Genomic DNA, 25,878 nt, shown 5'->3' on the forward strand with positions numbered 1-25,878 from the left:
TGTACCCCGACTCACAACTAAAGTGTCATTAGTGTGATCCCACATTTTAACCCTAGCACATGCGATGAATCCTCCTGACATGAAACAATAACCTTGGGCTCAGTAGATTGAGAGGAACCATCACTTCGGTCAGCCAGTTTTGGTACATTGCTTACGAACTTTGTAAGTTTGAACCCACCGAGATGGAGAAGATGTACCAATTCCTTCGATCTATTGATGGCTCTCTCAGGAGACTCCACTGAGTCAAGATAATCGTCCATGTAGAAGTTTTCAAGGACGGCTTTTGCAGCTTCGGGGTAAAACTTGGCATTGTCTCTCGCAGTGCGTTGTAATGCATAGTTGGCGCATGTGGGCGAGTCTTTAGCCCCGAATATATGGCGCGTATATTGATACACTACAACGTTAGTTGTGGGGTCCTCTCGCCACAGAAAGCGAAGTGATGGTTGATCTGATGGTAATACACCAACCTGTAGAAACATTCCCTCGATGTCGGCAGACACGGCATATGGATGTTGTCGGAAGCGAATAAGTACGTAAATAAGATTTTGGAGCAGATCAGGGCCAGTGAGCAAAGATTTATTCAGTGAGGCGCCATGAAATTTTGCTGCTCCATTGAGCACCCTACGCACCCTGCCCGGTTTATTCGGGTTTAAAACCGGGTAGTGGGGTAGGTACCACTCTTTATCGGACCGGCTCTCAACCTTGTGAGCGTCCGGAACCTCAAATACATACCCCTTATTTAGGTCTTCCTTGATGGTACTAGTATACTTCTCTCTAAGGTCTTCATCTTTGGCCAAACGTTTTTCGAGCGATTTTAGTTGCACAAGGGAGGAGAAGTAATTATTTGGGAGCTGGATGTTGTCTGCTGCCCACAGCATTCCGACATCGTATCTTAGGCCATTGTGTATGGTGGTACTCTCAAGAATTTCGTGAGCCCTTGCGTCTGCTGCAGATCTTGAGTCGACCTGCTTGTTTGCTCCGAATGATTCAATTTCGTACCATGACTTTACTTGACTTGCTATCTCATTGTCCTATTCGATATTCACTTTAAAGCACGTTGAGGTTAAACACGAACTTGATGGTAACGGACCGCTTAAGACCCAACCTATGGGTAAACGTACGGCAGTGGGTGAGCGCTTCTCATCGGCAGAGAAGTATTCTAACGGGCGGATGGCGTGATAGACATCTTGTCCGAGTATCATCTCAATGTCTTTATAGGAATATGTCACGGGATCGAGGACTGCTAAGTGTGGGTAAGTCTCTTGCAGGGCCTGTACGTTAATTATATCTGAGCCGACGTTCAGATTCTCCTTAACGAAAGGGTTGATGGTAAATAGTTCGAAATCTTGATGTTTTCCTGGTTTAACAGTAACTTCAACAACCCTAGTGTCAACTATTTCTTCAGTATTAATACCCTTGACTGTTAGCTTTAGTGCTTTACCGTACAAACCGAGTCTATCTGCGACACTACCGGCCACCCAAGAGTTACTGCAGGCGGTATCACACAAAACTAAAGCCTTGGTATCTAAACCGGACGAATTGACCAACTGCTATTCCGTTATCTGAAGGAGCCCCTTTACATCAGTAACAGATGACATTGTTGTGGTCCTATTAGGCGGCTGTTGACTAATAGTTGCTTTACTTTGACCCGTGTTGCCAGAAGACTGGATAGTATTGGGATTTGTTGACTGTTTTGTTGGGAAAACCCTATCTGCTCCAAGCAATAGTGTGTTATGCAAACTATTACACCCCTCTGCTCGGCACTTTCTTGGCTGAGGGCACTGGCGGAATGTGTGCTTGTCCCTTAAGCACGAAAAGCAAAGTTTGTTATCCGCCACCAACTTAGCTCTCTGGGTTGGAGTCTTTTCCTTGAAAACTCGACACTCCCATAGCCGGTGGTTACCTTTGCATACAATGCATCAAGAGTAAGCGTTTGTGGAAGAAGATGGAACTTGCTTCTATGTGTCCCTTTGTTGTGAGTTTGATGCCAACACTTTTGAGGCTGTTTTGGTCTTTGTTACTAAAGTGATGTTCTCTTCATGCCTTGCCTTGGTAGCGCTTTGTTTCATAAGATCGTGGGCCTCCGCCTTTTTTTAAGCCAGTCGTTAAAGTCAAGGAGGGTAGGCTTAACCCAGTGCTTCTTAACCGTAAGGAGTGACCATGACTCTTTCATGTTTGGTGGTAAATTCTGTACCGCTTGTTTAAGTAGGGAAGCGCAAACCCAACGAGGCTGGATATGGCTGCAGAATAGTTAATGATGTTATCACTATTGTGCATTTTAAGAGGCGGAAAGTTGCTTAGTTTATCCAAGTGTGCACTTACGACTGCCTGTGGCTGGCTAACTTTACGTTCCAAAGTCCTTAGTGCATCCTTGTACATTAAACCACAGTAAGCAAACTCGGCGATTGCAATCTTTGCTTTACCAGTGACGAGTGTCTTAAGGTATGTCAATTTAACGTCATCAGTGAGCGTTTGCGAGTCAATCGCGCTTTTGAATTGACCATACCACTCGTGCCATTGTAATGGATCGCCATTATACTGAGCAAGTTTCCATTCTGGCAAGGGGTCATTTTTCTTGCTGTTTATTGCGTTAGCCAACTCCTTAATCAATGACGCATTGTCCGGTATCGGAGGGGCAGGTGCAGACACCTGCTGACCACTCCAACTCAACGGAGACGGCCCAACATAAGGGTATGTTGGCTGAAAAACCGGAGTGGCCAGACCAGGTACAATATTACTTGTAGTTGCAATCGGGTTTTCCTGATGTGTGCCGGATGGTGATTGCATATCAATCAAAAGGGGTGAATTCGAATATATTTGTTGTGGAAAATTAGTAACTGATGGTGCGATGTGTGCCTGTACATTTGGAGCAACATTATTTACGGTAGTAATGTCTTGGTTGACTAATGACGGTCTGTGCTGCGGAAAACGCCAATGACTCATATTTGGCACAAAACTTTGGCCGAGAGGGATATTGGGTATATTTGGGAAAGGAGGAGCAACAGAACGTACAAATTTGTGTACTCGGTTATTAATGTTCTGAAAATTGTTGTTGACGAGAGACTGGTTAATCAAAGGGGCGTGTGGGATGGGAGCAGTGAGGTTAGGTGCGAAGACTGGTTTCGGAATGGGAAGGACGTTAGGATGAGCGGGTTCGGAGTTGTGCTGTTGATTGTTTGGACTTTGTGGGGCTCTTGGGTGCAGGGGAACGTTTATTGCGGGGGCTGGATGATTTGTTGTCGGAAAAGGAGGAAGAGTGGCGTTTGGTGCTTGGGGGACAAAAATAATTTGTTGTCGGAAGCATATTTGCTGGGCCGAATTATTCTTGGGCAAACCTGATGTTTCAGATCCCCTGGATTGTGAAATTTGAGGTTGTGCGTTTGGAAATAACTCTGTTGCATTATTCTGATTTTCTTGCGGTGCGAACGGCTGTGGTGGAATGGGCTGTTGAATGGGTGGTGATGAATTCCCTGGGGCGTGTACAGAAGGCGGCTGACTAACTGCGTGTCCTTGGTTAGTTATTGCTGGAAGCGCCATGCCTTGCTGGCCTGTTTGATCCATTTGCGCCCTTAGATGGGCCTGGTACAACGCCTGTTTGTTAGCGGCAGCCAAAAAATTTGCAGGTGGCGTATAATATGGATCGAGTTGCTGTAAGGTCTCAACGCTTAAAAAGTAATTGCCTCGACAATTTTCTGGAATCGAATGCCTTGAAATGTCAGTGTCGTGATCTTCCACTGCTTCGCCGTTATTATGGCTAGGGCATTCTGGAGGGTCTTTCGTAATCTCTGGTTCACCAGTGTTCTCGTTGTTATTAAAACTTAAAGCAAGTGAGGTGTTGATCCAATCCTGGACAGCCTTTTCACTTCTCATCGAGCTCCTAGCACTTGCAGTTCTTTCAGAGTGGCTACCTTTGGAAACAGCGTCCAGCAATTCAAATTCTTGCAGAGTTGCCTCTGCCAACTGTTTCCTGTTGTCTTCCTCCAGTTCATCTATTTTCACTTGCTTTTTCTGTTTAGCAAGGCAAATGGCTGCCTCATTTTGGTTTTCAATTTCTTCGCGCTTCATTTTAGCAATAACATAATCATGTTTACGCTGACTAGATGTTTTTGAAGAGGTCATCAATGAGGGAAGTCTAGAACGAATGGAAGCCCTCGGTTCCTGAAACTCACTCACTTTATCATCAGCAGAGTTGATGTAGTTTCGTGCTGAAGTGAGGATCTTGTCGTTCTTGGTTGTCATTGCCTCTAAGTAAGGCTCTAGTGAAGGAACAAGTGCACTTCGATCCTCCGTTTTTCCAGCAAATGCAATCAGGTCCTCATTTTACTCTACAACAGTCATAAATGCTTCGTTGCACTTTGTTACTAGGCTTTCAACTTTCACTCGCCTACTTTGACTATTTATACAAAGAAGAATATCTTCATGAATAGCAAGCAATTCAGCTTCACGCTTTGACCTGGCAGCGTACAACTTTTTGAGTTTTTGATCAAGACTATTAGACATCACGATGCTATTATTTCCAAAGACCAGCAAACCTACCACTGAGCACGGTTATCTAATATATGCACACTCCAAACAAACCAAACCCACGCAAAACAAACCCAATGCAAAAGACACCAAACCAAGCACACTGTAGACAGTCTGTAAGACAAACCGCCCTAAGAGCAGAAAAGGTCGTCGAGCACACAGTGCCCAACAAAAACAGAAGTGGAGCGCTGAACGCTATGCGCTCAACGCGGAGGGAGACAAAGGACACACGGGAAGTCGAGCGAGGAACGCGCAACGAAACGGAAACGTGACGGACGGTAAGTCGGGCGAGCAACGCGCGACGCAACGGGAACGGAACAGACGAGAAGTCGAGCGAGCAGTGCGCGACGGAACGGAAACGGGACGTGCGGGAAAGCGGGTGAAAAACGCGCAACGCAACGAAACGGGACGGTGGGAAAGAACGGGCGGGAAATGAGGTTGGAAAGAACTATGTTAGCAGACCACAGCAAAAACTCAAGCAAACATTCTAGCCGTAAATCCAGAACAAACTTAAGTCACACCCTAGGAAGAAGGAGAGAAGTTACTGCAAGACAATCTAATATAGTTCATTATGGGGCTATAACGACAACTTTAACGACAAACTAATTTACGGCAATGCATTAGTACACTAAAAGGATGAAAAGGTCGAGATATTTACTAGCCGTAACTCCAGAATAAACTCAAGTCACTTCCTAGCAAAACCCAAACCAAAACAAACAATCAGCATACTAACGGTATTAAACAAACTACAGCAAAATTGAATGAACTACAATAGTGTATTTGTAGACTAAGACAGTTGGAAAAGTCAAGAAACAATCCAGCCATAACTCGAGAATAAACTTAAGTCACACCCTAGAATGTAACAAGACCAAACCAACTACCAATCAAACAGGTACACACAAACATACAGCAGCAAAATCAAAATACTACAACAGGAGGGCTACTAAATTCGTAAAATTGAAAAGTCAAAGAACAATTCAGCCGTAACTCGAGAATAAACTTAAGTCACACCCTAGAAAGCTATAAGACCTAAACAACAAACCAGCATACTAGCATACTCAGCATACTACAAGAAAAACAACATACTTCATCACATATGACACACTACATCGATATCCGCAAAAGTAGCAGAATAAAACGAAAAGCGAAAACTTGGGAGAGCGACGTTCTTGAAAAAAAAAACGGAACACGGAGAATTGAAAAAATAAAGGACGAAAAGGACGCGGACTAAACGGCACAAAAACCCAGCGACGAAAAAAAATAGAGGACGTCGATAAATTTTTTCTGTAGGCCGGAGGTTGTGACAATTTTCACAACTTTTTCTGTATATTGAGTTTCACTCAACTAACGAACATTCTTGTTGGAAAATTGATTTTTTTTGACAAATTTTTCAAAAATTTATGCATTTTTCCAATTTTTTCAAGTTTTGGTCAACTTTTTGCAAATTTTTTGGTTACGGAACGGTAATTTAGTTAACTGAGTGGTTTTAAACTCAAAATACGGTTTATCAATATTCGGTATTGAATTTCTAATGTTTTTTAGAATTGCATCAAAATTGACCAAAAATTTTCAAAATTGAACAATTTAGCATAATGTTCCCTCAATTTTGTCTATATCAGAGATTTTTTTGATAAACGAACCGACTGTATCAATTTTATCGAATTTTTGGTAAATCTACCAAAACTTTTCAAAATCGATGTTTTTTTGTCTCAGTATTTTGTTTACGGGTCGTTAACGGTGACCTTTTACTAATATTTTTCAAGATATGATTTAATTTTACTATCCCTCAAAAATATTTCAAAAAATGTCAGGGGTTGGGTTCCTTGCCGTCTAAAGTTTTATCAATTTATTACAAAATTGAAGCTTCGGTATTACAGTTTTGCTGGAGGAAGAGAAAATTCTTTGCACTTCATACAAAACCGCCCCAGTTTCTGATTTGCTGAAATTCCTTCCTCGTCTACCAGTTTGCTCTTTTGATGATGAAACGCCATATGCACCGTGACTGTCAGAATTATGAGGGGGCATTCTTTATAACAACAGGCCCAGAAAAGGACCCGGGTAATAACTATCACTCTATATGAGAGTTGGTTGCGTCAATTCTGTAGAACGTAGAACGGTCTTCGTGCTAAATCAAGTTTCATTGTTTGTGGTCCAAAATAGTGTAATTTAAAACTACTTTCAAATCTCGTTTAATTCTCAAGTGTGAATAAATTTTCCAAACTATAAAACTACCCGCATTCAAATTGCTGAGGAATGAATTTGATAATGGAATGCATTTGGAATGAACGAACGCGTACAAGTGAGTTCCGTAAGATTTCGAGAGGTCCCGGGTCGCGGCACCATATTAACTCAGTAAAATACAAACTGTAGTTCGGGAGTTCAATTCAGTCTTTTTTCATATATAACGACAAATCTATTCGGACGTACATAACAACGTATAAGCATTGGTAGATCAAGACAACGTATTAGCTAACACGTATAAGCATTATCAAGTTCAATGTAACAAGTGAGACTTAGACGGCAAGATTTTCTGTTGTTCATTTAACAGGTTTTTTCGTCTGATGTCATTGACGTCAAAATCAGTTCGTATTCAATCGGCAATTGTCTAGAAAACCTAAAAATATTAAGCCGAACACCAGCTTAATCGATACGTATAGTGGTTATATTTACTTAAAATTAGGTTAAATGAACTTTTTCGGAACTTTCTATTTATATTAGAACGTTTTACACGCATTTAAATTCAAATCTAAATACTCAATTCTGATTGGTTAATATTATTCGCTCATTTACTTCGTAACAGTTGAGATCCTGACCATTGAGGATTCTGGTCAGACCTTCCCAGATCGAACTGACCTCTTATCAGACTAGTGTACGGTTGAAAATTAGGTGCGCTCAAAGTCACCTTTGGTCAGACCAGCCCAGACCAAACTGACATATGATGAAATAAGTTACCCTTTCACGCGCCGAGGATTTTCCCCAAAAATAACGGAGAAAAGAGTGCAAATAATGTAAAAATTTTACCCCTATTTCTTCGCTGAATTAAGGTTGGAAGAGCGTAATTTTAAAAAAAAATTAAAGCGGTAGGCGGTAGTCAGGATTTATCCCCCCATTTTCGCTTTGTTGAACATTTTACTTTCTCAACGTATTCGTTTCACTCGCTTTTACTTTTACTAGCATTATTCGTTTCAATTTGGTTAAAATGGCAACTGTGAAGGAGTGTAATTTTTTTTATCTGTCCACCCTAAATTACGCTCTTGACAAAGAGTGTAAAAAGAGTAGAGAAAAAAGTGTAAATACAATTTAAATTTTTAAAATTACACTCTCACACTCTTTTCCCCGATAAAGAAAAGTTAAATACGCATTTCACCCTAATTAGGGGGTGAATTAAGGGCGAAACATCGGCCCGGGTTCTGTCTGAACACAATTAAGTTTTTCACATTGGACAACTTGGCAAAATCGTTTTTAAAACTTTTTCTAGCAGCTTTTTATTGTTTTTATAAACCTTTTTTCTAGCAGCTTTGAGTTCTCGACATCTGTACAGAACTTCTGACTCGTCTCCGCCATCTTGACAGTTGCTGATACCATTGCAGATCCACTGGGGTGGAATACAGTCCATAGTGCTTCTGCAGGTATGGTATCCTGATGTATAACACACCTGATGCTATCAATTTATCCTATCTTTTTTCGGCGCTTATTTGAACAAAGAGAATCTTAAAACGATCTTAAATCTATGCAATTTTTTCAACAAAATCTTTTTCCGGCGCTTATTTGATCAAAGAGAATCTTAAAACAATCTCAAATCTATGCAATTTTTTCAACAAAATCTTTTTTCAGCGCTTATTTGAACAAAGAGAATCTTAGAACAATCTTAAATCTATGCAATTTATTCAACAAAATCTTTTTTCGGCGCTTATTTGAACAAAAAGAGTCTTAAAACAATCTTAAATCTATGCAATTTATTCAACAAAATCTATTTTTGGCGCTTATTTGAACAAAAAGAGTCTTAAAACAATCTTGAATCTATGCAATTTATTCAACAAAATCTATTTTCGGCGCTTATTTGAACAAAAAGAGTCTTAAAACAATCTTAAATCTATGCAATTTATTCAACAAGTCTAATTTCGGCGCTTATTTGAACAAAAAGAGTCTTAAAACAATCTTAAATCTATACAATTTATTCAACAAAATCTAATTTTGGCGCTTATTTGAACAAAAAGAGTCTTAAAACAATCTTAAATCTATGCAATTTATTCAACAAAATCTGTTTTTGGCGCTTATGTGAACAAAAAGAGTCTGAAAACAATCTTAAATCTATGCAATTTATTCAACAAAATCTTTTTTCGGCGCTTTTTTGAACAAAAAGAGTCTTAAAGCAATCTTAAATCTATGCAATTTTTTCAACAAAATCTATTTTCGGCGCTTATTTGAACAAAAAGAGTCTTAAAACAATCTTAAATCTATGCAACTTATTCAACAAAATCTATTTTCGGCGCTTATTTGAACAGAAAGAGTCTTAAAACAATCTTAAATTAATGCAATTTATTCAACAAAATCTATTTTCGGCGCTTATTTGAACAAAAAGAGTCTTAAAACAATCTTAAATCTATGCAATTTATTCTACAAAATCTATTTTCGGCGCTTTTGTGAACAAAAAGAGCCTTAAAACAATCTTAAATCTATGCAATTCATTCAACAAAATCTTTTTTCGGCGCTTATTTGAACAAAAAGAGTCTTAAAACAATCTTAAATCTATGCAATTTATTCAACAAAATCTATTTTCGTTGCTTATTTGAACAAAAAGAGTCTTAAAACAATCTTAAATCTATGCAATTTATTCAACAAAATCTTTTTTCGGCTCTTATTTGAACAAAGAGAGTCTTAAAACAATCTTAAATCAAGCAATTGATTCAACAAAATCTTTTTTCGGCGCTTATTTGAACAAAGAGAATCTTAAAACAATCTTAAATCTATGCAATTTTTTCAACCAAATCTTTTTTCGGCGCTTATTTGAACAAAAAGAGGCTTAAAACAATCTTAAATCTATGCAATTTATTCAACAAAATCTATTCTCGGTGCTTATTTGAACAAAAAGAGTCTTAAAACAATCTTAAATCTATGCAATTTATTCAACAAAATCTATTTTCGGCGCTTATTTGAACAAAAAGAGTCTTAAAACAATCGTAAATATATGCAATTTATTCAACAAAATCTATTTTCAGCGCTTATTTGAACAAAAAGAGTCTTAAAACAATCTTAAATCTATGCAATGTATTCAAGAAAATCTTTTTTCGGCGCTTTTTTGAACAAAAAGAGTCTTAAAACAATCTTAAATCTATGCAACTTATTCAACAAAATCTTTTTTCGGCGCTTATTTGAACAGAAAGAGTCTTAAAACAATCTTAAATCTATGCAGTTTTTTCAATAAAGTCTATTTTCAGCGCCTATTTGAGCAAAAAGAGTCTTAAAACAATCTTAAATCTATGCAATTTATTCTACAAAATCTTTTTTCAGCGCTTTTGTGAACAAAAAGAGCCTTAAAACAATCTTAAATCTATGCAATGTATTCGACAAAATCTTTTTTCGGCGCTTTTTTGAACAAAAAGAGTCTTAAAACAATCTTAAATCCATGCAATTTATTCAACAAAATCTATTTTCGTCGCTTATTTGAACAAAAAGAGTCTTAAAACAATCTTAAATATATGCAATTTGTTCAACAAAATCTATTTTCGGCGATTATTTGAACAAAAAGAGTCTTAAAACAATCTTAAATCTATGCAATTTATTCAACAAAATCTATTTTCGGCGCTTATTTGAACAAAAAGAGTCTTAAAACAATCTTAGATCTATGCAATTTATTCAACAAAATCTATTTTCGGTGCTTATTTGAACAAAAAGAGTCTTAAAACAATCTTAAATCTATGCAATTTATTCAACAAAATCTATTTTCGGCGCTTATTTGAACAAAAAGAGTCTTAAAACAATCTTAAATCTATGCAATTTATTCAACAAAATCTATTTTCGGCGCTTATGTGAACAAAAAGAGTCTGAAAACAATCTTAAATCTATGCAATTTATTCAACAAAATCTTTTTTGGCGCTTATTTGAACAAAAAGAGTCTTAAAACAATCTTAAATCTATGCAGTTTTTTCAACAAAGTCTATTTTTGGCGCTTGTTTGAACAAAAAGAGTCTTAAAACAATCTTAAGTCTATGCAATTTATTCATTAAAATCTATTTTCGGCGCTTATTTGAACAAAAAGAGTCTTAAAACAATCTTAAATATATGCAATTTATTCAAAAAAATCTCTTTTCGGCGCTTATTTGAACAAAAAGAGTCTCAAAACAATCTTAAATCCATGCAATTTATTCAACAAAATCTATTTTCGTCTCTTATTTGAACAAAAAGAGTCTTAAAACAATCTTAAATATATGCAATTTGTTCAACAAAATCTATTTTCGGCGATTATTTGAACAAAAAGAGTCTTAAAACAATCTTAAATCTATGCAATTTATTCAACAAAATCTATTTTCGGCGCTTATTTGAACAAAAAGAGTCTTAAAACAATCTTAGATCTATGCAATTTATTCAACAAAATCTATTTTCGGTGCTTATTTGAACAAAAAGAGTCTTAAAACAATCTTAAATCTATGCAATTTATTCAACAAAATCTATTTTCGGCGCTTATTTGAACAAAAAGAGTCTTAAAACAATCTTAAATCTATGCAATTTATTCAACAAAATCTATTTTCGGCGCTTATGTGAACAAAAAGAGTCTGAAAACAATCTTAAATCTATGCAATTTATTCAACAAAATCTTTTTTGGCGCTTATTTGAACAAAAAGAGTCTTAAAACAATCTTAAATCTATGCAGTTTTTTCAACAAAGTCTATTTTTGGCGCTTGTTTGAACAAAAAGAGTCTTAAAACAATCTTAAATATATGCAATTTGTTCAACAAAATCTATTTTCGGCGATTATTTGAACAAAAAGAGTCTTAAAACAATCTTAAATCTATGCAATTTATTCAACAAAATCTATTTTCGGCGCTTATTTGAACAAAAAGAGTCTTAAAACAATCTTAGATCTATGCAATTTATTCAACAAAATCTATTTTCGGTGCTTATTTGAACAAAAAGAGTCTTAAAACAATCTTAAATCTATGCAATTTATTCAACAAAATCTATTTTCGGCGCTTATTTGAACAAAAAGAGTCTTAAAACAATCTTAAATCTATGCAATTTATTCAACAAAATCTATTTTCGGCGCTTATGTGAACAAAAAGAGTCTGAAAACAATCTTAAATCTATGCAATTTATTCAACAAAATCTTTTTTGGCGCTTATTTGAACAAAAAGAGTCTTAAAACAATCTTAAATCTATGCAGTTTTTTCAACAAAGTCTATTTTTGGCGCTTGTTTGAACAAAAAGAGTCTTAAAACAATCTTAAGTCTATGCAATTTATTCATTAAAATCTATTTTCGGCGCTTATTTGAACAAAAAGAGTCTTAAAACAATCTTAAATATATGCAATTTATTCAAAAAAATCTATTTTCGGCGCTTATTTGAACAAAAAGAGTCTCAAAACAATCTTAAATCTATGAAATTTATACAACAAAATCTATTTTTGGCGCTTTTGTGAACAAAAAGAGTCTTAAAACAATCTTAAATATATGCAATTTATTGAACAAAATCAATTTTCGGCGCTTATTTGAACAAAAAGAGTCTTAAAACAATCTTAAATCTACGAAATTTATTCAACAAAATCTATTTTCGGCGCTTTTGTGAACAAAAAGAGTCTTAAAACAATCTTAAATCTATGCAGTTTTTTCAACAAAATCTATTTTCGGCGATTATTTGAACAAAAAGAGTCTTAAAACAATCTTAAATCTATGCAATTTATTCAACAAAATCTATTTTCGGCGCTTATTTGAACAAAAAGAGTCTTAAAACAATCTTAACTCTATGCAATTTATTCAACAAAATCTTTTTTCGGCTCTTATTTGAACAAAGAGAGTCTTAAAACAATCTTAAATCTATGCAATTTATTCAACAAAATCTTTTTTCGGCGCTTATTTGAACAAAGAGAATCTTAAAACAATCTTAAATCTATGCAATTTTTTCAACAAAATCTTTTTTCGGCGCTTATTTGAACAAAAAGAGGCTTAAAACAATCTTAAATCTATGCAATTTATTCAACAAAATCTATTTTCGGCGCTTATTTGAACAAAAAGAGTATTAAAACAATCTTAAATCTATGCAATTTATTCAACAAAATCTATTTTCGGCGCTTATTTGAACAAAAAGAGTCTTAAAACAATCTTAATTATATGCAATTTGTTCAACAAAATCTATTTTCGGCGATTATTTGAACAAAAAGAGTCTTAAAACAATCTTAAATCTATGCAAGTTATTCAACAAAATCTATTTTCGGCGCTTATTTGAACAAAAAGAGTCTTAAAACAATCTTAGATCTATGCAATTCATTCGACAAAATCTATTTTCGGTGCTTATTTGAACAAAAAGAGTCTTAAAATAATCTTAAATCTATGCAATTTATTCAACAAAATCTATTTTCGGCGCTTATTTGAACAAAAAGAGTCTTAAAACAATCTTAAATCTATGCAATTTATTCAACAAAATCTATTTTCGGCGCTTCTGTGAACAAAAAGAGTCTGAAAACAATCTTAAATCTGTGCAATTTATTCAACAAAATCTTTTTTCGGCGCTTTTGTGAACAAAAAAGTCTTAAAACAATCTTATATCTATGCAATTTAATCAACAAAATCTTTTTTCGGCGCTTATTGGAACAAAAAGAGTCTTAAAACAATCTTAAATATATGCAATTTATTCAACAAAATCTATTTTCGGCGCTTATTTGAACAAAAAGAGTCTTAAAACAATCTTAAATCTATGAAATTTATTCAACAAAATCTATTTTCGGCGCTTTTGTGAACAAAAAAGTCTTAAAACAATCTTATATCTATGCAATTTAATCAACAAAATCTTTTTTCGGCGCTTATTGGAACAAAAAGAGTCTTAAAACAATCTTAAATCTATGCAATTTATTCAACAAAATCTTTTTTCGGCTCTTATTTGAACAAAGAGAATCTTAAAACAATCTTAAATCTATGCAATTTATCCAACAAAATCTTTTTTCGGCGCTTATTTGAACAAAGAGAATCTTAAAACAATCTTAAATCTATGCAATTTTTTCAACAAAATCTATTTTCGGCGCTTATTTGAACAAAAAGAGTCTTAAAACAATCTTAAATCTATGAAATTTATTCAACAAAATCTATTTTCGGCGCTTTTGTGAACAAAAAAGTCTTAAAACAATCTTATATCTATGCAATTTAATCAACAAAATCTTTTTTCGGCGCTTTTGTGAACAAAAAAGTCTTAAAACAATCTTATATCTATGCAATTTAATCAACAAAATCTTTTTTCGGCGCTTATTGGAACAAAAAGAGTCTTAAAACAATCTTAAATATATGCAATTTATTCAACAAAATCTATTTTCGGCGCTTATTTGAACAAAAAGAGTCTTAAAACAATCTTAAATCTATGAAATTTATTCAACAAAATCTATTTTCGGCGCTTTTGTGAACAAAAAAGTCTTAAAACAATCTTATATCTATGCAATTTAATCAACAAAATCTTTTTTCGGCGCTTATTGGAACAAAAAGAGTCTTAAAACAATCTTAAATCTATGCAATTTATTCAACAAAATCTTTTTTCGGCTCTTATTTGAACAAAGAGAATCTTAAAACAATCTTAAATCTATGCAATTTATCCAACAAAATCTTTTTTCGGCGCTTATTTGAACAAAGAGAATCTTAAAACAATCTTAAATCTATGCAATTTTTTCAACAAAATCTTTTTTCGGCGCTTATTTGAACAAAAAGAGGCTTAAAACAATCTTAAATCTATGCAATTTATTCAACAAAATCTTTTTTCGGCGTTTATTTGAACAAAAAGGGTCTTAAAACAAACTAAAATCTGTGCAATTTATTCAACAAAATCTTTTTTCGGCGCTTATTTGAACAAAAAGAGTCTTAAAACAATCTTAAATATATGCAATTTATTCAACAAAATCTATTTTCGGCGCTTATTTGAACAAAAAGAGTCTTAAAACAATCTTAAATCTATGAAATTTATTCAACAAAATCTATTTTCGGCGCTTTTGTGAACAAAAAAGTCTTAAAACAATCTTATATCTATGCAATTTAATCAACAAAATCTTTTTTCGGCGCTTTTGTGAACAAAAAAGTCTTAAAACAATCTTATATCTATGCAATTTAATCAACAAAATCTTTTTTCGGCGCTTATTGGAACAAAAAGAGTCTTAAAACAATCTTAAATATATGCAATTTATTCAACAAAATCTTTTTTCGGCGCTTATTGGAACAAAAAGAGTCTTAAAACAATCTTAAATCTATGCAATTTATTCAACAAAATCTTTTTTCGGCTCTTATTTGAACAAAGAGAATCTTAAAACAATCTTAAATCTATGCAATTTATTCAACAAAATCCTTTTTCGGCGCTTATTTGAACAAAGAGAATCTTAAAACAATCTTAAATCTATGCAATTTTTTCAACAAAATCTTTTTCGGCGCTTATTTGAACAAGAAGAGGCTTAAAACAATCTTAAATCTATGCAATTTATTCAACAAAATCTTTTTTCGGCTTTTATTTGAACAAAAAGGGTCTTAAAACAAACTAAAATCTGTGCAATTCATTCAACAAAATCTATTTTTGGCGCTTATTTGAACAAAAAGAGTCTTAAAACAATCTTAAATCTATGAAATTTATTCAACAAAATCTATTTTCGGCGCTTTTGTGAACAAAAAAGTCTTAAAACAATCTTATATCTATGCAATTTAATCAACAAAATCTTTTTTCGGCGCTTATTGGAACAAAAAGAGTCTTAAAACAATCTTAAATCTATGCAATTTATTCAACAAAATCTTTTTTCGGCTCTTATTTGAACAAAGAGAATCTTAAAACAATCTTAAATCTATGCAATTTATTCAACAAAATCTTTTTTCGGCGCTTATTTGAACGAAGAGAATCTTAAAACAATCTTAAATCTATGCAATTTTTTCAACAAAATCTTTTTTCGGCGCTTATTTGAACAAAAAGAGGCTTAAAACAATCTTAAATCTATGCAATTTATTCAACAAAATCTTTTTTCGGCGTTTATTTGAACAAAAAGGGTCTTAAAACAAACTAAAATCTGTGCAATTTATTCAACAAAATCTTTTTTCGGCGTTTATTTGAACAAAAAGGGTCTTAAAACAAACTAAAATCTGTGCAATTTATTCAACAAAATCTTTTTTCGGCGCTTATTTGAACAAAAAGAGTCTTAAAACAAACTAAATTTTAGCTAAATGTGCCGAAGTTTGAAAACTCGAAAACATTTCAATACGTTTCTTACCTAGAGTTATTCTACGATTGTTTAATGGCCCAAGAATGTACCCGTTAATAGACAAATAGGAGCCTTCAAACCCTATTTTTACCTATGAGAACAAACAGCCACAATTTTAAGATTATTATATTATTAACAATGGTGATGCTGTGATTAATTTGTTTAACATTTGAAAGCATGTGGATATCTGACTTTAGGGATATAATCAGAACAATTTTGTGCAACCATCAATTAAGGGTTAATAATCAATTATGCACAAGGATTTTTTCTTATCCTGTCAAATCATGGAAGCATTAAAACAACTAAAAATTAAATTTTTGGTGTTTTCTGCATATTTTCAGACGACCTGCTTTCTGCTGAAATCTAACACAATTGAAATTCTGTGGCTGCTTCCCGATACTTGGTTGGGAAGATTTCATTGAAGAGCATTCTTTTATAGGAGGAAAAATGAAGAAAAAGAAACCAACTGAGAAATTTTTAGCTACTCGAAAAAAAGCAGCGTCAAAAATTGTTTTTAAAAAGATCGAAGAGAAATTACACATGTAAGGAAACAAAATATGAGAATAGATTCGCTATAAGGCAAATTTGAAGCAAAAGTTTCATAGTTCTAGAAACTTGTTTACGGCACAAAACATTTAACAACATTCACATAATTCCTGCCAATTTGAAGCACCAATGCAAAAGAACAAAAAAGTAATTCCAACGGTACCATTCTGAGTGTTTTTGTAGATTTATGGGATTTTTATAGTTTGAGTCCCCCCCCCCACAGTACGTTTTGCGACCCCCATTTGCAGAGCACGTGTCAATGCATAGTAAATCCTTATCTTTTCCGTTTGTGCCCCAGTACGTTGTGCTGCCCTATTTACAGAGTACGTGTCATTAAATAGTAATTCAATAAGAAAAATATGGCACGTGCTTCTGGGGGTGCAAATAATATGCACCCACTAGTCTGGGGGGGGCACAAACAGAAAAGATCCGAGTTATGATGTTAGGTAACTACAGTTCAAGCCTTGAATCTGAAAGAAACAAATTTCTATCGAGTTCGATGACAAAAATATGTATTTACAGATTACACCAAACTCCATCAAATCATGAGCAGTTGAAGTCCTCAAGGTTTGGCACACCTCTGGTAACAGTGAAACCCAACGAAAAACTTCAAAAAATTTCAGAACTTGTCTTTCTAGCCTTTCTGTTCTGATTAATAAAAAGAGTGTTTTTGAAACCAATAGACGTATGAAAAAATCCAGTGGGTATTTCTCTACAACGTAAAAAACGTTTAAGTATCTTGTTTTTGCTACTGAGTTTCGATCGCAAAATATAACCGAAAGCAAAAAAAAATGGGAAACAAGGAAGAGGTTTGAAATTTGTGTAAAGTTTTGCAAAACAGAACAATCCGAGCTCGGTAGAATGAACAAAAATTCAGAATATCATTGTCTAGCAGTATTTTTCAATAGCATTTTCTTAACCTAAATAATGTTGAACTTTAATACAATGTCATACTTGATATACTTGTGTTTTCATTTTAATGAAAACTGACAGAGATTTTTTACATTATGTCACATCAGTAAATAGGGATACAATCCTGGCAATAAAATTTATGAAACCAATTACTAAATTGTAGGTGTGGTTAAAAAAAAATTCTAAAGCAAATCAGAAAAAAAATACCTTGAGGACACGGTTCGATTTTAGATCTGTCTCTAAACGCCGACTGAGCGAAATTTTTCACTGTACTTCTGACGTAATCATCCAAAATCAGCAAATCACTGTAATTTGTCATTCGACCAATCAGAGACTTCTTAACCGGGTTCTCGTTACACACTGTCACTGCTGGAAACTCTAATCTGGGCTCAGATACAATTTGAATTTCAATTAACGTCGGATAACTCATATATTTTTTAACTAATTCTGAAAATAGTATAGAAAATGTTACAACCAGGCCGATGTAAATAAATACCCACAGCAATCGAACAAATCCGTGCTCTCGGCCGGTTTGGGGAACTGTTGCGTCACGAAGTTTGCGAGCTGACTTGAGTAGTATAAGAAATTGGCCTCCATCAACCTTTTCGGTTTCCAATTCGGCGGGTTTAAAAGTTGCTTCTGAGCTTCTCAAATCGGCAGAAGGTTTATCAACAGGGGAAAATATATGTTCACGAAATTGCATAGGAATGTAGTCGTCGCGTTTGCTCTCAGCTGTCATTTTAGCAGTTTTTCGATTATATGCCTTGTGATTTTGACGTTTTAATCAAGTTTTTGTGTTTAATTACAGATTTCGTTCATACTTTAACGCGGCCCATTTCCTGATCAGCCGAATTAAAGAGTCGAATTTTAAAGGTGTAAAAGATCATATAAGAATGAAGAACACGCTTTAGCTAGGCCATTTCCCGAAATATTAACTGATAATTTTAGTTCGGATACATCGATTTGATAATCAATTATTGATTAAAGAACCGATAATTTAAACAAAATCGAAGTTGAAATGGTGCAAAATAAAATTAAGGTAATAAATAGTAAATTAAAATTTTTACAATGACCTACCCAGACCAACCACCCATTGTGTTTCAGCACTCAATCAGAGTATATTCCAGAATTATTTAGAGTGTTTATACTTGTCCATTTTATAATCATCTCAAAATATGGACAGGTCATTTTTATTTTCAGTTTAAAATTTTTAAATTCCGAATCTTTTATCATCATAATGCAAATACATCGTTCTTTACTATAGTAAAGAAAATATTACCACTCTGGTTCAAGCGAGCAGGGTCTGCTTTGAAGTGGTTTTTTTGCACTCACGAGATCAATATTAGGGCAGTGCCAACTGAGCAGAAAAGAAGGACTAAGGAAACCGAGATCTTGTCGAAAAAAATTGTTCCCCGGATCAGACGAGCGGGGCTTCGCAAAACTGAGCATAAGAGCATATTATGTACAAACATTCAACGCAAATACATAAAACACATTATGAGAACAGTTTCTGTTTAAGAACAGTGACTAAAAAGTGTTCCTGTTGATCTCGTTATCTTCAAACAATTCCGCAAAATCAGGCGCACTAAGCCATTTCAAGTCCATTGGAGGACTTCTAGCGGCTGAACTACCGACGTCTACAAAAGGTGGCGATCTGACTCCGTTAGATACCTTGTAGAATGGGTATGACATACTCATTCCTATTCCTTAGGATAACTCCGCTCTAAAATTTTTTTTAAGTTTCAAATTTACGAATGAAAAAAAAAATTGAGAATTTGATCATTGTTGGTGGGGCTCGAATCACCTTCAGCAGATGTTCCGCTGACAGAGCGCACTGCATCAAGATATCGATTAAAACTGGATTTATTTTCTTTTCGATAAGATGTATAGCTCAGTTTTGAATCAGTACGTATCACAAAAGGAACAGAAATTAATTGAGAGCAAGATGAGTTTAGAACAGAAAAGCACAATTTGATAAGAAATAGTTAAGTTTCATCCTTAACTTGTCGAAAAGGTTAATGCAGTTTGCGGCATTAGCCGAGCACTTCGTTCAATTTGAGTACACATTAGATGAAATATGAGTAGTTACAGAACTTTCCAGACCACTTAAGAACAAAAAGAGTTTTGTTGTTGAAATGCGATAATAAAAAAATTGAAAAAAATTAGTAGTAAGAAGAAAAGGAAGAAAGGAAAAAAGAAAAACCGAAAAAGACAAAGTATGTCTTCAGTTTCAAATAGAATTAATAGAAAGAATGAATTTTGATGAATTATGATTAAATGAAAAGTTGAAAATGCTACGCTGACCTGCACAGAAACCCTTGAACTAAACAACAAGCCACTGAACTAAAGCGCTTGTTGCCCGAAACTGGATGGCTTTTTCCTTCCTCAAGGCAATTCTTTTAAATTAAATCAGTGTATCGAGAAACAAGGAAGTGTATCGAAGGAATTGGCGACTACGGATTGTATTGTAAAACGTTAGATAACTTGCGCTTTGTTGGTTTTAATAATCAGTACAGCATGAGTTTGCTAAGCGAGCAATTCACCGAACACATGAAGACAACAATTTCAGATACAAGGTCATTTGTAAGGGACCCCGAAATTAACGGCGATGAGCTGGTTATATGATTCTTGCATGGCTAGAGGAAAAGTATCTTGTTTCTGGCAAATAGAGATGTGTCGGTAGTTTTCAGCTTTTGACAGATCTTTTTCTGGTTTTGGTAGCACTTGATCTGCGCCTTGTTGCAACTTATCGAAACACACGAACTATTACTTGAGCTAGAATTTAAAAATCATGATAGAGCTCAAAGCACATCGAAAATTCTCTGTCAAGTTTAAGGCAATTTTTTAGGTCATCTGCTTTTTGCATGCTATAAGAAATTTATCAAAATCTTTTATTGTAACTACAATTCAAAAACTGTTACATTTCTTTGCTAAGTGGGAATAATGTTTGAGCGTCCAGCAGTTTTTGATGAATCTGATATGTGTTTTTGAAGCAGTTTTTGGAGTATCCCGGTTTTTATCAAGCTTATTCACTCATGAAATCTCTTTTTTAAGTTTTTAAGTTTATCTATGTCCCAATGACGTAGAACGAATTGTATCGCAAAACTAGTGCATATTCATAGACTTGAGATAAAATTTTGCCTAATTGTTTTACTGTTTATATCTTCTTTTCTTGAATGCTGTTCAGGCCAACCATTCTTTCAGCTATACGATTTTCTTCGGTTTTTGATGTTCCTGAATTAAATGAACAACATTTGCTCATTCTGAGATTCAGATCTGTAATTTTTGTTCTGTGATCACTACCTAACTGCTCGGAAACCAAAAAACTGTTGAAAAGCGGAAAAACCACCGAATTGCAAAAATGCAAAGTAATCATAGCTTTTGCCTATTTGTGAATTATACTATAGGTTTATTAAGTGCTGTTCAAAAAATTGAAAATGGCTTTTGTAAACTAAACTCCAAAATTTTTCAATGTCATATTCAGAATTGTATGATCAGGTATATTTTTGCAGTGGCTAATTAAATTAGCATCAATTATACAATTTGCATTTCGTTTGTGAATATTTCGTCGCACGAAAAGTGTTTTCTGCGGGAATTGTGAATGAAAATGTCCCAATAGTTGTCAAACATGGGCAGCTTGACCTTCAACTATAGTCTTTCCATAGTTCATTCAATGTTATTTTTTTCAGAATAATTTTTTTGTCTTTGATTTATGATTAAAGTGACAGAAACGTGATGTCCATTAAAGTAATTTTAACAACTTAATCATTGGGCTGGCATGTTTCTTGTCAATTGTTATTCTTAAAAGAAAATAAGTCTATAGTTTTTTTGATGAAAACAAAAACCAATTGTTTACTTTTTGTTTAGAAAAGAGCATTTCTATTGCAAAATCTTTTTCGGCTGTTTAGTATACTCCTTTTTGATTTTAAACTAGCGAGGGCGATGTTTACATTTTTAAAGCTATCATTTTTCTTACCATCAACTTTTTCATTGAAAATTCATGAGGTTCTTTTGATACAATTTTATTATTATATCACTTTATATCATAGTTCTGCAAACTGTTCGCATTTTGCTCATAACTTCATCTACTAGAAGACCATTTTTTTCAATTGGGTGCAGCGACTGGTTGTTTGCCGCTGGATGTCTTGAAGCTATTTGTAAAAACAGCAAGCTGACTCTCATTTAACTTATCGTGGGCATCAGCTATCGTTTGCCAATAGTAAGCACACCCAGGATTGACTGTCGCACCCACTGTTTGAGCAATTGTTGTTCTTTTAATGGTTCATTTTTCAACCTTATGTTTTTTGGATCAACACAACATTGAGCTGCTTTGCAGCAACGTCTGGCTGAGTAGCCAACTTTTTTGCAACCAATAAAATTTTTTGTGCGAACAGATTCTGGGTTTGCCTCTCAACGGTGTAAACTCCAACTAATTTAGACGCCATTTTTTAGCAGCACTTACTTAATTATCGGAACCTGTAATGGTACGCATTGACTTTGTTTGACCAGTTGCCCGACCAGTTGTGTTGTTGCTCATCTCTTATCTATTCTTTTAATAATCTCCTAACTTATCTTCACTTACGTTGTAGTGAACGTTCACAATTAAAAAACATTAATTAGTTTTAAGCTGGAGAGGAGACCTTCTAATTTATACGGTGACGTTTGGTAAGGCTTAGAAAGCAGCATTAGACATAATCTAGAGAAAAATAAAGTCTTTGACCTGATTCGGTTTGGTTTTGCAATTCCATTATGTGCATCATCTTATCTGATGGAGAGGATACATCTGATAGCTCTCGCAATTTTTAATTGCGTTGTTTCGTCTGCAGTTTTTTTGGCCGCAAATATAAACTAATCAACTTTGCTCATTTTGGCAACTGCACTCAATGTAGCTCTGCGTTTTCAAAAAATAACTATAAGGAAATTTTTAAGATAATTGTTGGGACGGAAAACATTCGGTAAGAAGCGATGGGTAACTTTGAAGAGAAAACCGTGGCAAAATAGACACGCCAATTAAGAGCAGAGAAGGAGAAATTTTGGGGAAGTTGATGTTTATAAATGAGAGATTGAGCGAAAATAAAATTAAAGTTGAAGCGTTTGCGTAATTTTTGAAGAAAAAACAGTGGAATGTACTAGAGAAAAAAGCCTCGAATTTCCGCACTGTTAGTGCTTCTAAGTTACCTGTTATTCCCGACAAAGTAACAATCCGGGCTCATTTTTTAATATAACACATCTATCGCGTCAAAAGCGCAAAAAAGTTCAACTTAATGGTGTCTTGCATCATTACTTGCGAAATATGGCCTAAAAAATTGGCATAAAAGCTAAGACTGGAAAAAACTGCAGAAATAAACTAAAGGTCACTTGGCTGCAAAATTGCCTGTAATTACGAAAGAGTAGATGAATGAATGAATAAAGGCATGAAGGTAAAATTTTTCCAAAAGATGGCACAGTAATTGAAATGACTACATTAAAATCGAAAGTTTTCACATTTACACTAAGAAACGTCTAACAAAACTATTCGAAAACAGGTAAAGTTTTAGATAATTTGTTTTCAGTGCAATTATATTAGGCAATATTTCAGTACTGATTTTCAATGAAATACTTGTTTCTTTTCAATTTTTTCATTGCAGACATTGTAACTCCTGGCATTCCAAAGGTCAAGCAAAATGACAATCATTAAAAAAAATTCTCTTGTTCGATTTCATACCTAAGAAAGTTTTTGAAAGCTTGCTTTTGTCGGTATCGTCGGTTTTTTGGTAGGAAAGATTCTGCATGTTTGAGTTCAGAACTCAAGAATCCTCCGGTATGTAGTGATTAGAAAATGAAAGAAAATGTTGGATTTGTCCAACATTTTCTTTCATTTTCCAACATTTTCTTTCATTTTCTAATCAGTACAATCCAACATTTTCTGTCATTTTCTAATTAGTACATACCGGAGGATTCTTGCGTTCTAAACTCAAACATGCAGAATTTTTCCCTACCATAAAACCGACTCCATCAAGACGTAGAAGATTTTTGAAACGTTTGACTTGAAAATTTTAGAATATATATTTTAACTGATAGGCCAGTTATAATTGCATTAACTTCGAACGAGTATTTTTTGAGAGATACAGATTGTATTTTTTGTGAATAATCATCATAAAATGAACTTATTACTGTAGATTGAAGTTTTCTGAAAAAAATCAGAATCTAATATGGTAAATTTTGAACGCCTACAATAAAAGCTAAGATCAAATGATTATAGAGAATTAGATTTTTCTCCCACAGGTTTATACTTGTTGAATCGAGTGTCCGACCGAGAGCAAATTTTGTCTGGCGACCAATTTTAGCAAGCACAGGGATGTCTAATAAAAAAGCAAGACCAATTACTAATTCTTGTGACGAAGGTGCATCATGTCAAACTCAAGATAACGCATTTACTAGCTTGAACGAAAATTCAAATTCTTCACTCGAGTACTAAAAAAAATGACGTTCATACTAAGGTCAATTATGACTTTTTGCTCCACAGAGAATGAGGTCAACCACGAAACAGCCAAAATGGCTCAGCCAAAGCTCATCAACCAGTACATTTGTTGACAAAAAAACGCATGCACAAAATGCAATTTTACAGGGTGAACTGTACGTTTTTGAAGTCAATTTTAGTTAACTTAATATTGGTGGATTCTTTTGACTTTTATAAAAATCGACACATATTCGTCAGAAGTTTAGTAGAACTTAATTCAGAGGAATTGACATGCCTATTTTCAGAAAAATCCAGACAGAATTCACCAGTTCTCCGTCAGCAGTAGTGAGTTGAGTTTAACGTAAAATCTGTTCAACGTGATCATTAAATTGTGCATTTCAAAAAGCAATTTTTTTCCTTGAACTGATGGAGGCTTCATCAAGTTTAACAGATTTTACTCAACTCAATCACTGCTGCTTACAGAAAACTGCTGCTGCTTACAGAAATATTGACCAAATTGTATCTGGATTTTTTGTAAGTAGGCCAGTCGGTTTTTCTGAATTAATTTCCACTTGAAGTAGAACTTAATTCAGAAAAACCGACTGGCCTACTTACAGAAAAAAATCCAGATACAATTTTATCAAAATTTCTGTTAGCAGCAGCAGTTTTCTGTAAACAGCAGTGATTGAGTTGAGTAAAATCTGTTAAACTTGATGAAGCCTCCATCAGTTCAAGGAAAAAATTGCTTTTTGAAATGCACAATTTAATGATCACGTTGAACAGATTTTACGTTAAACTCAATTCACTACTGCTGACGGAGAACTGGTAAACTTCTGTCTGGATTTTTCTGAAAGTAGGCATGTCAGTTCCTCTGAATTAAGTTCTACTAATTTTTTGTTGAATATGCGTCAATTCATATAAAAATCAAAAAGAAAACACCAATATTATGTTTACTAGAATTGATTTGAAAAACAGATAGTTTATCATGTAAAATTGCATTTTATACCTTATATTTTCTCAATGAGTGTATTCTATCAAAGATTTCCCAATCACTGAGTAGCATGTTCACGAACATTAAAACATGATTAGAGATCATGAGAGGTTTTTCACTGACTCTTTCATTGAATGTTAGAATAGTCAAAATTTTGTCTACACAGGTAGTGTGCAGTTAAGTTTTATATGTGGATCCATGGAAAGGTATAAGAAATCTACTAAACCAGTTTGTCAGCTGAAAAGCGTTCATCTTCTGATGTTTTGTCTAAAGAAGAGAAAGTCAAATTTTTACGGTTTTCTTACTAAATTGAACTCTTAATAGCTTATTCTAAATAGTAACACACTGCGATAGCGTCAGAAACGTTTTTCGAATTATTAGAGTGTTATCATCTGCAGCATTTGCTTTTCACAAGCATATACAACTTCCGCATAAAATGTACCAGCAAGAATATTAAATAAAGTGCAACAAAAATCAAATAAAACAACATTTTTAGTTCAAACCAGTTCTCTTGTAACAAGTTACGCCTTTGAGTTTTTAATCATCCATTAGACGGTTTGTATGTGCTTCATACGTATTTATAACAACAAAACAACAATTTATAACAACAATTTTTTTTCAAAACTTCGACATTTTTTTATGTTTTCCAAAAAGCTGTCTGTTTTAGAAACTCTGCTTCAAAATTGGCTCGTAAAATTCATTAGAATTCAGATTGGGACTAATTGCTGGTCATTCCATTACCTTCCACTCTTTCTGTTGCGCATTAAAATTTCAGTTGTTGCTGATGATTTAATTTTCATTTTGAGTAACAAAAAGTAGTATAAATTGTCAAAAATAAAGCTATTAAAAAATTGTTTGTTCAAAAGTAAGAGGTGCGAACATTGACTTTTTCTTCATTGGCAGCAAGAAGTAGGATAAACGACATATGGTGTGACTGTTAGTTTGTCCGGGGTCATTTGCAAACTTTTCCTTCTATTACTATTCTAACAAATCTCTATTAGTTGTGAATTTCTTTTTAGAAAGATACGTTTAAGCGACACC

General features: G+C 34.1%; 1 pseudogene; it reads right to left on the reverse strand.

The window, feature by feature from the left end:
• The window catches only part of LOC142340488 (uncharacterized), a 42,627-nt pseudogene extending 24,207 nt beyond the window's left edge, over nucleotides 1–18,420 (reverse strand).
• Between the last annotated feature and the right edge of the window lie 7,458 nt (nucleotides 18,421–25,878).

The sequence above is a fragment of the Convolutriloba macropyga genome, chromosome 5, assembly GCF_964194025.1.
Source record: "Convolutriloba macropyga chromosome 5, txConMacr16.3, whole genome shotgun sequence".
Taxonomy (NCBI): domain Eukaryota; kingdom Metazoa; phylum Xenacoelomorpha; order Acoela; family Convolutidae; genus Convolutriloba; species Convolutriloba macropyga.